The sequence below is a fragment of the Miniopterus natalensis genome, chromosome 9 (genome assembly GCF_054644295.1).
Source record: "Miniopterus natalensis isolate mMinNat1 chromosome 9, mMinNat1.hap1, whole genome shotgun sequence".
Taxonomy (NCBI): Eukaryota; Metazoa; Chordata; class Mammalia; order Chiroptera; family Miniopteridae; genus Miniopterus; species Miniopterus natalensis.
In genome coordinates, this window is record NC_142089.1 from 5,915,665 (window position 1) to 5,928,663 (window position 12,999).

General features: G+C 50.8%; 1 protein-coding gene across 1 annotated transcript in view; it reads left to right on the forward strand.

Moving 5' to 3' along the window:
* The first annotated feature begins 1,023 nt into the window (after positions 1-1,023).
* CTNNBIP1 (catenin beta interacting protein 1) overlaps positions 1,024-12,999 on the forward strand; it is a 41,578-nt gene continuing 29,602 nt past the window's right edge. Inside the window, exon 1 of the mRNA XM_087820784.1 lies at positions 1,024-1,151. The gene's annotated coding sequence lies outside the window, so the exon portion shown is untranslated. The remainder of the gene's footprint in view (positions 1,152-12,999) is intronic.

Here is a 12,999-nt window from a genome sequence, read left to right on the forward strand (position 1 = left end):
ATACACGTGTCCCTTTCAAAGGGAAGGTGGGTGTTCAAAGCAATTTACATTTTGCCCATAAAGGGCTGTTTCTCCCTAATACTCTCTCCAGAGAGAGCCAGATAGAGTCAGATTCCCTATAGAAACATTTTAATCATGGACCCCTTTCCTTTAGAAAAATGCACTCATTGGTGTTCGTAAACACACACGATATTCTAAGGTTAAGGGGCCCACGAGGCCCATCCCCGGGCTCTCTGGGTGCCGTGGGCCCCAGGTTGGACAGCCCCCAGTTAAAGAGCGGGCCTGCTTCCCAGGCAGCGGCGTTCCCAGCTCCAGGGCTCAGGGAGGCCGCGCCCCTAAAGGTCTCGCCACCTGGTCCACTCAGAATTTTCCGTGGTCCGGGGTACACCGGCCTCAGCAAGGCCTCCGCCCGGCCCGGCAGCTCCCATTTCTAAACACACACCCGGGTGTGGAAGGGACCATTATTCCTACGGGCTCACGGTGCTCCAGGAGCAGCGAGGGGCACGCGAAGTTGCTTTTCTCAGCGACCCCTGCGTCCTGCACCCCGGCCCCGCCCCCAGGCCGCCTCCTCCTCCGAGCCCGGCCCCGCCCCCTGCCCACCTCCGGCCCCGCCCCTCCCCTCGCTCCGAGCGCCGCTCAGCCTCGACTCCCGACCCTGTTCCACCCGCCCATCTCGTGGCCCCGCCCGGTGTGTGGGGGGGTCCATGGCCGGCTCCGCCCCTTGCTGGAGGCGACCAATGCGTGCCCCCGAACGCCCAGTAACTCCCGCCCCACTGGCCTATGTAACCAATGAGCGTCCCCGCCCACCCGGGCCACGCCCCCTACAGCAGGCCCCGCCCCGGCCCTCCGCGGCCCCCGCCACTCTGCTGGGCGTCGCCGTGGCCGTGCCTCCGCCGCCCGCGCGGAGCCAGATGCCGCCCCCTTCGCCGGTCCCTCCCCCGGCGGCCTGGCGCCTCCCTCCCTCCCCGCCGCGGTGACTCACGGAGCGGGAGGCGGAGGCTGAGGTGGCCGCTCCCGCTTGCTGCTTCTGCTTCTGCTGCTGCTGCTGCTGCCGTCGCGGCTGCTTGGGGCGAGCGTGCCCCGGAACAGGCCGCCGCGCGCCGCGCACGGACCCGCAGCCCACGCCGGCCCGGCCGGGTCGGGCGGCCCAGGTAAGCGCCGAGGCCAGCCCGCGTCCGTAGCGCCCGGGCCCGCGCCGCGCCTGGGCTCGGGGGAGCCGCCGGCCCTTTGTCTCCCGGGGAGGGGCCGCGGAGGGCACCCCCGACCCCGCTCCGACCCGCCGGCCGGGCCCCCGGCGCGGCGCCCTGGTCTGGGCCAGGCCTCCTCGCCCCTCCGGGCCGCCGCTGCCGCCCGCCCCCGCCGAAGACCACCCTGCGGGGCTCCTCACCTTCTCCCGGGGGTCGCCTCCACAGGTGTCCGAGCCGCCCGCCCTGTCGCTCGCCTCGCCGCGTCGGCGCGGTTGTCACGCCTGTCAGCGCCTCAGGTCCCGCGTCCTCTTGCCTCAGCCCTCACCTGAGCCCCGCTCTCAGCATCCTGACCCCGTGTCTGGAGCTCCTCCATATTTCCCCCAAGTCCGTGCTGCCGAGGTCTGGCCCGGGGCTGCCCTTCCTCCCTCTCAGTTGGCGGAACTGTCGTCTCCCGGTCCCTCCTCTCCCCGCGAGGGGTCCCGGCGGGTACACATTGTAGCACACGCCTCACCGGTAGGGCCAGCTGTTCCGTGAGCCTGCAGAATTAACCACTTGGAGCCCCAAACTGCACGTCTCCCCCCTTTCCATCACCCCCCACCCCCACCCCACCCCCACCCCACCCCAACCACCTTCCTTCTTTTTGAACTTGGCAGCCAAGACACATAGCTCTGGACACCCAGCCTGTTAGGCCCCGCGTGCCTCCCTCCCTCCCGTGTGCTGAACTTGTCTGAGCAGTGCCTGCTGTCAGGTTAGCCCTTGGGAAGGCCCAGGAGGCCTGTGCTGGCAGCAAATCAAGAGTTTTATGAGTAATGAGATGTGTGGCTTGCAGCACCTCCTATCTGAGGATCTAAGTAAACTATAGCTGTTAGTTTTTTTGTCTCCTGCCACTCAGAACTTAGGGGAGGGTGCCTGGTGACTGCCGGGTACATTGAGGCAGTCGCTAAGGGACCCAGAGGCAAGCGGGAGTTTGCTCCCAGGCTCTGTTCCCAAGCGCCTGGACTCTTCGCTTCCTGCTACAACTGCTGGGCTCTAGTTCCTGGCTTTAGACCATAAATGATATTGATCTTTTGGACTTTTAAAGTATCCAGAGATACCAAGTTTCCTCTGACTTGAAGCAGGACTTTGAATCATAAATAAAGGTGCCAGCTGTTAAATGCCAGTGTGTCATTCATGGTTTCCGGGTGGAGTTTGTGGTCCTTGTAAATACAAGTTGCCTCTATGGGATAGAGATTCATCCATTCAGTAGCGAACGCTTACTATGTGGCAGGCGCCATTCAAGCACCGGGGTTCCAGTGGTGAAGGCAGACCCGGCTCCTGCCCTCCTGTGGCCGACATTCTAACATTCTAGTTGGGAGGGAGCAAACAAAGCAAACAGAATCATTTCAGTAGCGGTAAGGGCTGTGAAGGTGGGAGGAACCGGTTTGGATTTTATTCCCAGTGCAGTTAGAAGCCATTGGAGGATTTTCAGCAGAGAGGTAATAAGATCTAAATCTAAGTTCTCAAAGATCGTGCTGGCTGCTAGTAAGAAGCAAACATAGAGTCTGGCTGGTGTGACTCAGTGGTTGGCCGTGGAACCATGAACCAAGTGGTCACAGTTCAGTTCCCTGTCAGGGCATATGCCGGGTCTCATCCCCAGTAGGGGGTGTGCAGGAGGCAGGAGGCAGCGGATGGATGATGTTTCTTTCTCATCGATGTTTCTACCTCTCTATCCCTCTCCCTCTCTCTCTTAAAATCATATTAAAAAAAAAAAAAAAGAAGCAAACATAGAAGCGGGGATACCAGTTGGGAGACAGACTATTGCAGCTGCCTGACAAGAGATGATGGAGGCTTGGGGGACCAGCGTGGTAATTGAAAGTGAAGCAGTAGAACCAGCCTGCTCCCCTGGGAGAGGCTGAGGGCTATAAAGCAAAACTTCAGGGAACACTGCCTGTGATTTATGTCTAGCAGAGAATTTCTAGACCTGACCATGTTCAGGTTTAGCTCCACAAACCTTACTTGGTACCTGTTGTGAGTCAGGTACTGCACTAGACTCTAGGGGTACAGACATGAACAAGGGGAATAGGGAGCAGTCCCCCCCATGTAACAATGTTTTCACAGAAGGGTCACCACCTCCTTGATGGAAAGAGGGTTTGTGGGTTTAAAAGCCAGTTCGAAGTGGAGGAGGGCAGAGCACACTAGGCGTTGTGCCCATGTCTAGCTGCATTATTTAAATGACAGCATTATAGCCCTTCTGCTGCTGTAAGATGTTGCCCAAAGAAATTGGAACTGTTCTTAGCTAGGAGAGCATGAACAAGTTCAGTGGCCATGAACTTGAACCATTAACCAGAATAAAACTTGATCTTCATGCCCCTCCAAATCTGTGCTGTCAGAACGCGTCAGAACTAGAGGACCTCTGGGGTTATGTAGGCCAGGCCCTTTTATGGTTGGGCACCTGTGGCCCCTAGAGGCTGAATAACTCTTGAAATTCCATAGCAGTTTGTACATTTTCTTATGGCACCCACCGCTTTTTATCTCTATTTCAGCTCCATGTGTACGTGCATGACTCTAAGCTTTCTGAAGCCAGGATCTCTATTGGGTTCATCTTCGCATCCCTCACAGCGCCTCAGTCAGTGTCCTGTACAAAAAGTAAACTCATCAAGTGTTGGTTGACGTGCCTGGGTGTTTCACAGCACCTAAAACTAGAAGTCAGGTGTCCTTACCCTTGTCCCCCCTTGTCTTTTCATCAGACCACGCTTCCTTTCAGATTTCTCTTCATCCAGTGTGCAACACTGGTAAACCCAGCAGCCTCCATCTCACTGAGCTCCCAGAACAGGGCAGCCCTTCCTTGATGGGCCTGCTCTCTCTCCAGCCCTGCCTACAAGGAACAGCTGCTGGATTTGGATCTTGGTTCTGCCATTGTGAGCTGTGTGACCTTCAGCAAGTAACTTAAACCCCTCTGTGCTTCAGTTTCCCCATCTGTAAAATAATAATACTTCCTTCATGAAGTAGTTGGGAGGGTTAAATAAAGTAATACCTATCAGATGCTTAGGACAGCACCGAGCACTGAGTGCCTGCTTGGCTGAAGTAGCAGCCATTATCTCACCATTATTTATTTATCTTATCTCCCAACAGAATTTAAGCTGTTTGAGGGCAGAGATTTTGTCTTTTTTATTTTATTTTTTTGTCTGCTATTATAGTTCAGTGCCTAAACTTTGTAGGTACTCAGTAAATATTTGTTAAAATGAATCACTTATTGAGCACCTATTAAGTGTAGGCACTGCTGCAGGTGCTGGGGATATAGCCAAAAACAAGATCACCAAGATACATGGTCTAATATAGTTTATGTTGTAGTGGGTGAGATAGATAGTAAACAAGTAGACAAGTGAAAAGAATAACCTAGAATGGTTATTCTAGGGAGAATAAAACTGGCAATGAGATGGGGAGTGACGAGAGTGGAGGTTAGGTCATAACTTTAGCTAGCTCTGAGGAGGTGACTTTGAATAGACACCTGGTGGATGGACAGAGAGGACAGCAGGAGCAATAAAGCCCGTGGGGCTGGAACGAGGTGGGTGAGGAGTTGGTAGGGGCTGGATCTGTGACCACAGTGAGGAGTTTGGATTTTACCCTTTAATTCCGAACAGTGGGAAGTCGCTGTGCAGGAACTTTTCCTGGTGGTCCCTCCTGGGAGAAAGAGCAGGACACCAGGAAGAGTAGTGAGTGTGCTCTCCTTGTACTGGGAAGGCTTTTGGAGGCCAGGAGGCCAGCAGTGTTGAGTTTATTTCCATTAGATTCTTCCCTTTTCTGGCCGAGGTACCTAGGAGATGTGGGGCTATCAGCCAGGTTAGTGAAGGTACAGGTATGTGTCTATGTCCTGCAGATTCCACTGAGCCCTCTTTTCCCCGAGTCCATAAGTAATCAATAAACATTTCTGGAGTTGAATGAATGAGAGGGCCAGCGCTTAGCATCTCATCCTATACACGGGTATGTCCTATGTTCTCTGCTCATTTCTGTGTGAGTTAAAGATGCTTATCTTGCCATTGACTCTAATGTAACCTTGGGGTTTTACTGTGATTCTTCAGGTGTGCACCAAGGACACCTACACAGTGTCTCTGTTGGGGGTATACCAGGATTGACTGGGCAGCTTTCCCCCACCCCCTTCTCTTCCAGTCTCCTGCTAAGGATCACCAGGCCCTCTGTAGAGGATCCGGCCACACTGTCACTGTTTGGTCACTTGATCAGGAACACAGTGGTACCTAGAAAGCATCGGCTATCTTTGGTCTGGGCTGAGTGGAGTTGGGCAGCTCAGCAGAGCACTCAGAGAAATGGCATTTCAAACCAAGGGCTTCAGCTTGCCAGGAATCCAGAGTTGGCCTCCTTAGACTGCGTGCAGTTGGCCGGCTTTTCAAATCCTCGCTCAGGCATCCCCTTGTCAGTTAGTGGCCACAATGCTATTTGCTCTTAACCTTGAGAGGTCAGCAGGAGTTAGTGGGAATCAAATAGGACTTCTGTGTTGTAAGTCACCTTCAGGGTCCTGGGGCATTTCATTGGCAGGATCCGAAATGCCTGTTAGGCACTGTCATCTGTAGCCTTGTAAAAACTAGACAGAGTGGGCGAAACATTTGTCTCAAGTAACTGGTTTGCTTTTTTATTATAAGAGTGATATGTGCTCATTCATTTAGAGAATGAGGAAATGAATGATACTGGCATTTCACACACAGTGTCTCACTTAATCCTCACTGTAGTTTCTGAGATGCACACCATTTTACCTGTTCAGAAGCCAAGGCTTAGAAAGGTTGAATGACTGGTTTGAGGTCAAGCTAGTGGGGAACAGAGTCAGATTCAAGCCCTGGAAGCATGTACGGCTCCTGAGCGTGAGCTCTGGGCACCATGTTAGATGCTGCTTCTTAGTTGAAACAATAGAGAAGGGAAAAAATCTCCCTTAAGCCTGGCGTGGGTGGCATTGTTAGGGTCCGGAGTTAGCGCACTGGCTGCTGCAGAGTTTGAATCCTCCGCCCTTTCCCTGTCTCTTCTGACCTTGGGCAAGCTAATTAACCTCCATTTGCCTCACTTTCCCCAACTGTAAGTGTGGATAATGATACCTGTACCTTCATAGCTCGCAGGGGCATTATGATGTCTGAGCCAAGGCGCTTTTGAACTTCTTTTATGAAAGGGCGCTGAGCACCAACTGCTGTTATACTCAGTTATTAAAGACCTATTAGGCCCTGATCCTCCACAAAGCCTTGTTAAAGGGGGAAGGCAACAGCCCACAGAGGGAAAGGTGGCCTCCCGTGATGGGCATGGCTGGACCAAAACATTGTTTTCCTCCTGAAGTCTCCTAACAATTGAGGGTCGGGAGTGTTTCTCCATTCTACACGGTTGTGTTGTACTGTGTAAGCTTCTGTAAGTACCTGTGCATAACACGATCGAGGGCCATTCACAGCAGGGCAGAGAAGGGGTTAAAGGGCTTGGGTTCTGATCCTGCCTCTGATGTCTTTATAATAAAAGCCAAGAACGCAGAGATACCAAGGAGGGATGGCAGTCTTCCATTTGTCTTTCCTTCCCTCCCTCCTAATGATTCATTAATTCAATTAATAAATATTTACTGAGCTTTTATTGCAGTCTGGGCCCCACTGGGAGTTCAGTGGTGAGCAGGGTGAAGAGAATTCTTCCCGTATAGTCGAGGGCCAAGAAGCTTATTATCTAGTCAGAGTCGTGTGAATGAAGGAAGAACGTGTTGGTGAGTGTTTTGAACTCTCGGGGAGAGTCAGGATATCATTTCCAGATGTACACATCAGCCCCCATGGGTACCTGCCCTGGGAGGGCATTAGGTGGAGGGGCTGTTTGGCTTCCCAGAAGAGCAGAGGAAGAGTTAATAGATCAGAGCCCTTCTGCGCCACACTTAACAAAAGCTGCTCTTGGTGTGGGCATCTTTAGAAACAATTAGCACCTGATGGCAGTGGTTAGCAAGAACTTGATTTCTGTTTAAGGCCTTAACCCTTTGTTATTGGAGTTCAAGTCAGGGAGAGTTCAAGATCTGGGCGGTGGGCTCTTTCCAAAGTTTTTTGAAGTTATGCCACCAGTCTAGTGAGTTTCTTATGAAATGACTGCCAGACCTTGTCTCTCCAGAATGCTCTCCCTGCCTGATAGGCCTCTCTCTGCCAACGTTGGAAAACAGGTATATGGCGGCAGGCGGGCTGTGGGCCTAGTTGCTCAGTGTTCTCCGGCATGCTCATGGGGTTCCTGAAAGAACTGATGCCTGTGGACACCTGTGTCCTCGAGCCCCCATTTGGGGTCAGTATAAACAGAGTAGGGTAGGGGAAGTTTCTTTTTTCCCTGAGTCTGCCCAGCACCAGGCCTCAGGGTCACTTCAAAGAGCAAGGTCGGGGAGGCCCAGCAGTTCATGAGAAAGCACACAGTGTTCCTGTCTCCTTCCAGCCAGGACTGGCGTGGAGAGGGCAAAGGGCTGGCAGAGGCATCTACCCACAGTTGGAGTGAGAGGAAGGCGCCAGGATAGCGGGGTGTGCTCCCAGGCAATGTTACTTTCACCCAGACCCTGACATGTCCCTGCGTTCCTGGTGCTAATCAGCTGCCCCCTCAGTCTGGGGGGGCCCAGAATCATTCAGCATCTGATCGAGAGGAAATGGCTAGCTCGGCAAGGAGACTGGGTCACTCAGTGTCCCTGGACTTCTTCAAGTGTGGTTGGAGCCCACAGGGGGACGCCAGTTCATCTGGGAGAACTTGACCCACTTTCATATCCTCTCCCACGTGGAGAGCTGGGTGGGAGGCTTTTGGAGACCAGCTCCAATTAAGGTTTTTTCAGGCCTGAGTATCTCCTGAGTATCCAACCCACATGTTTCCTGCTGTGGAATTCTGTGGTCCATGTCCCTGAACTGAAAACAACCCGAGACAGATGAAGTTACCGCCTTGTTCTGCAGTCTTGGATTCTGCAAGCGTAGCTTCCTGTGGGGATCAGGGTCCCTTGTGGGTTTAAACACCTCTCACAATGTGAGCCCCACCCTTGTTCTTCCTGCTAAATCACTAGGCAAACCAGGGACCCAGGTTCCAAGGAGATGGGTTAACCCTGACCTCCCTGCCCAGACCAAGGCCTCACAGCGCAGCAGCCCTGACTTCTGACAGATCCACCCTGACCCTTATCCTGGCAGATGGTCCTTCTGCTGCAGGAATGTGAACTGAAACGTGTTCTGGACCCTCTAGGTTTCTTCTGTTCTCTGCAGGTAGAGGGCATTTGAATGTCCATTTGTAATTTTATGTTTGTCCTGTGTGTGGTTGGAGGCTCTGGAGCCTGCTTTAAATCCCTGAAGCTTGAGTACTGCCAAGATGATTGGGGATTTTAAGCTGGTAAAGTGGTGATTAAGGGCCCCCAAATGATCCAGTCTTATTTACAAAGGAAGGAGCAAGAGGTGAGGTAGGGAAACTGCTAAGGTGAGCTCCGGCTACGCTGTGATTTCAGACCCGCGGGAGCTTCCCGTCTGAGGCAGAGGCTGTTCAGCAACGCCCGTCACCACCACCGTGTCTGTCCCCATTGTTGGCACTGCCCCGTGCCTTTCAAGGCACATGGTGTTCCTCCAGCCCATTGTTGGAGTTGCAGGAAGACGGGGGTGCAGTGATTTTAGGAGACATGATTGGGCCTATAGGCCAGCAAGCTGGCTGTGGGGGCATCTGCCCAGGGCCCTGGCTTTGCTTTCCTGCATGGAGCAGCCTTCCTTCCAGAGCTCATGGTGGGACAGGGTGGAGTGGAGTTGCCAGAACAAGTGTCTGTCCTTCCACCTGGCGTGAAGCTGCTGCTGCCACTTGCAAGGCAGCACATGCCCATCGGCTTACGTTTGCTCCAGGCGTTGGCTGCCCACCCTAACGTTCCATCTCCTGGGAGAGGAGTCTCCTCAGGCCTGTGAGCAGTGATGTGGGGCTTGGATGCTCAACACCAGGCCCTGCCCCGGACTGGCCGACAATCAGAAAAATCTTTCTTTTGTTCTCATGTTCTTACCCCACTCCATTTCCTTTAAAAGAGTCATTTATTTATTTATTTTTTGGAGTGGGTAATGCATATACATTGTACAGAATTCAAAAGGCTATATGAAGAAAATGTGTCTTCCTTCTTCCCTGGATTCCCATCCCTGGAAGAGACTGCTGTTAGCCGTCTTGTGCATCTTAACCGGGGACATTCTGCACATGTAAAAGTGATCATGCCACATGTGTGACCACACACAGGCCTGACATGCACTATTTTATTTTCACACTGTCATACAGTGTTCTGCACCTTACTTTTTTTCACTTCACAATAAATACTAGGACTCTGTATACCACCACCACCATCATCATTCAGCTAATACCGCTTGAGCATTTCCTGTGCGCTGGCTGTTGTTGAAAGTGCTTTACTTTATCTATCTACTCCTTCACTTCTCACAACAACCCTATGAACTACGTCCTGTTATTGTGGACAGTTTGCAGATGAGTAAACAGGCACACAGAGAGGTAAGTGTATTCATAGGATCAATTCCTACAGGCTGAATTGTTAGAACAAAGGGTACATCTGTTTCAGTTTTTAGTATTGTCAAATTTCCCTTCGTGGAGATACTAACATTTTATATACCCACTAAAATTGTACAAGAATACCTATTTCCCTGATACCCTGGCAGAAATTCTTAAACTTTTTGATTGTTGCTAATCTGATTGGTGAAAAGTGGCATGTTATTATAATTTTAATTTGCATTTTCCTTATGAGGAAATAAAGCATGATTTCATCTTTAAGAGCCATTTATGAACAATCTATTGTATTGTTTGTCCATTTCTTTCTTGGCTTGGCAGTCTTTTTCTTATTGATCTACAGGTATTATTTATATATTAAGGAAGTTTGTCCTATAGCTGTGATGTATATTACTACACACATTTCCACAATTTGTCATTGTTCTTTTTAAAATATATATATATATATTTTATTGATTTCAGAGAGAGGAAGGGAGAGGGAGAGAGATAGAAACAAGCATGATGAGAGAGTCATTGCTCGGCTGCCTCCCACATGCCCCCTACTGGGGGTTGAGCCCGCATCCCGGGCATGTGCCCTGACTGAGAATCGAACCATGTTCTCCTGGATCATAGGTTGATGCTCAACTGCTGAGCCATGCTGGCCTGGCTGTCATTGTTCTTTTGGTTATATTGTTTTTTTTCCATGCAGAGAGTTTGCTATTTATATAATCAGATTTTTAAATTTTTTCTTTTATCACTTCTAGGTTTTGCTTCATATTCTTTTCTCCCACTGTTTTGTTTTTTCTGTGTTTTCGTCTAATATACTTAATCTCTCTTCTCTACAGTTAAAATTTTGCTCCACAACCAAGGTATCAAACCCGGCATTGTGTTCCTCCAGCGGGATGTTGACAACATTAGCTGTAACAGCTTCTTGCCATAATGTTTAACTTTACTCTAATCTAAGGAACAATTAGACACATCCACCTTGTGGGACATCCTAAAGACAATGGTCCTGGGCTCTAGAAAATGTTAGTGTTGTGATAGACCAGGAAAAGCTGGCGAACCTTCTAGGCTAAAGGAGGTGAAAGAGCGTGGGACCCAAGTGCAGCTGAGATCCTTGATTGGATCCTGGGTTAAACATCGGTGAAGGCCAAAGAGGGGAGTGGGGCTGGGGAAATTTGGACATGGGCTGTACATCAGAGACTACTACTGGGCCAGTATGAAGTTCCGCGGGGGTGAAAAGAACTCTGCGGGAGAACGGCCTTAGGAGAGACATGAGACGCTTAGCGAAGTATCATGATATCCGCAACTTTCTCACAAGTGCTCAGGCTAAGCAGCAGACGTGCTCACATCTGCACCACATGGAGAGGCGTGGGACAGACATGGCACACTGTCAGCAACGGGGCCCTCGGGGCGGGTATTGGGCTGTTCCTTGTGCTGCTTTTTCAGCTTTGCTGTGGCTTTGAAATTTTTCAAAATAAAAAGGTGAGGAGAAAAGAACACCAACCTTGTTCCATCTGGAAGTTATTTTTGTCCCAGTTCACTTGGCTTTGTCTGGCTCTCCCGGGTCATTGTCCGGGATTTCTGGTTTCTTGCCCCTTCTTTTATGGCATACACAGTCACCTGTTTCCCTTTCTCTTAGGGATTTCTGTTTTGGATGAGCTATTCTGTTTTGGACTTGGACGTTTTTATGATCGAGTATCTTTTTGGCAAACATGTGACTTTTCTAGAAGCAGGTAAGAACCGGTGTGCACTGGTGCCTGTTGTCTTGTTTTAACAGCTCTGATGATCAGTTATGTGTTCCGAGTAAATTTGCAAGGAAGTCTCATTCTCTGAGACTGGAGTCGTCATCCTCAGGAGACTGTCGCGCTGATGTGCAGTGTAATTCATCTTGCCCTCGTGGACCTCGCTTGATACAGGCTTTTCCTCTCCGGTAGGGGTTTTCCAAGAGTCAGGTTCTGCTTGGGTTCTGTGGACATGGGATTGTGAAAGACTCCTGGGTTTCATTTTATGAAATGTGACAGTCTTGGGTGAGTAGCTGGCCTATAAACCAGGAGTCTTTTTGCCAGGGGAGTGCTAACAGGCCAGTTTTGCCGGAAGCTTCTGCTGCCTTTCTATGGCTCGGTGACTAATGGTTTTGCTGCTTTGGGAATCGGGATGTCATTACAAATGGGTAATAAGGATTTGGCTCCTAAACTGGTTCCCTGGGTGCGCCTGTCTGGGTGTTTATGCCTACACCCATTGAGAATGGGGACAGTCTCTTGTGGCCCTCACACGGCCCCTGTGGCCTCCATTCCATTTCTATCCACATGTCTGAGCTTTTGCACTGTGGCCCAGGCCTGGAGCAAACCCTGCAGGTGGCTGTGGGTGGATTCCTGCTGCTTTAGGTGTTCTGTTTTCCCATCAGAGCAGCATGTGCATTTTCTCTGGTCATTCCTCACCTAACCTCCTGCCACCACTGTCCTTGCCTTCTGCTGGCCAAGTTTAGTGACCCCTCAGAACTTCTCGTCCTCACGCTGCTTCCCCCAGCGAGTTTCTGGAATAAGTGCCTGTAGGTTCTGGAGTTGTCTTTGTTTAAAATATTTTTGACTCTGATTATCAGCTTGTTCAACATTTAGGAAGGAAGGAAACCGAGTCTTCGGCAGCCTCTTAGGGGAGGTTTCCTCCTTCCTTGGATTATTTTTTGTCCAGAGGGAGCTGGAGGGAAAGGAGAGGGAAGGTCACTGCCTGTGTAGTAGGGCAGAGCAGTTATCCAAACAAACAGTGCATATGGCTGTGTGACGCTGAAAGTATGATGAATCCTTGCAAGCAGTAGCTATGGTGTGGGTATTTTAGAGGTAAACAAACATACCTATATTCTTATGCAAATTAGCACATACTTGTATGCTGAAAGCCTGTAAGTATAGGAGGCAGTAACCCTAAAACCTATTTTCTTTTTTTATCCTCACCTACGAATATGTTTATTGATTTTTAGACAGTAGAAAGAGGGGACAGGGAGAGAGAGAGAGAGAGGGAGGGAGGGAGAGAAACATTGATGTGAGAGAGAAACATCCATCGTTGCCTCCTGTATGCACTCTGACCGGAGATGGAACTCGCAACCTAGGTATTTACCCTGACTGGGAATCAAACCTGAAAGTTTTTGGTACACAGGACAACGCTCCAACCAACTGAGCCACCCAGCCAGGACAAAAACCTATTTTCTTAAGAGTTTATAGGCATTTGACCCAGGAGACCGCACTGAGAGCCTGTCAGCAGGGTCCTGAGGACAGCCATCCCCAGAGCTGGGCAGTGAGCAGGTGGCTGGCTCTGGAGGCCAAGTGGCTGCTAGCCTGTCCCTCTGGGGGCATGC